Genomic DNA, 203 nt, shown 5'->3' with positions numbered 1-203 from the left:
TTAGAGCTAACATCATTAACATCTTCAGAAACAATACCACAATATATATACTTAATAATATATTTTAAACAAGAAGGAAAAGAACGCCATCTGTTAGATTTTTTAGATTTATTTTTAATTCTTAGTTCTAGTGTACAAAGATGGTATATTATAACACTGCTTTAAATTAATTTCATGAAAAACAATGTCATTACCTAAATTTA

Source organism: Battus philenor, unplaced genomic scaffold, assembly GCF_028537555.1.
Source record: "Battus philenor isolate CCGP_79_NKW_IND1 unplaced genomic scaffold, ilBatPhil1.0.hap1 SCAF_13, whole genome shotgun sequence".
NCBI lineage: Eukaryota > Metazoa > Arthropoda > Insecta > Lepidoptera > Papilionidae > Battus > Battus philenor.
The sequence above is the reverse complement of the archived record's forward strand: the minus strand, read 5'-3'. Positions refer to the sequence as shown.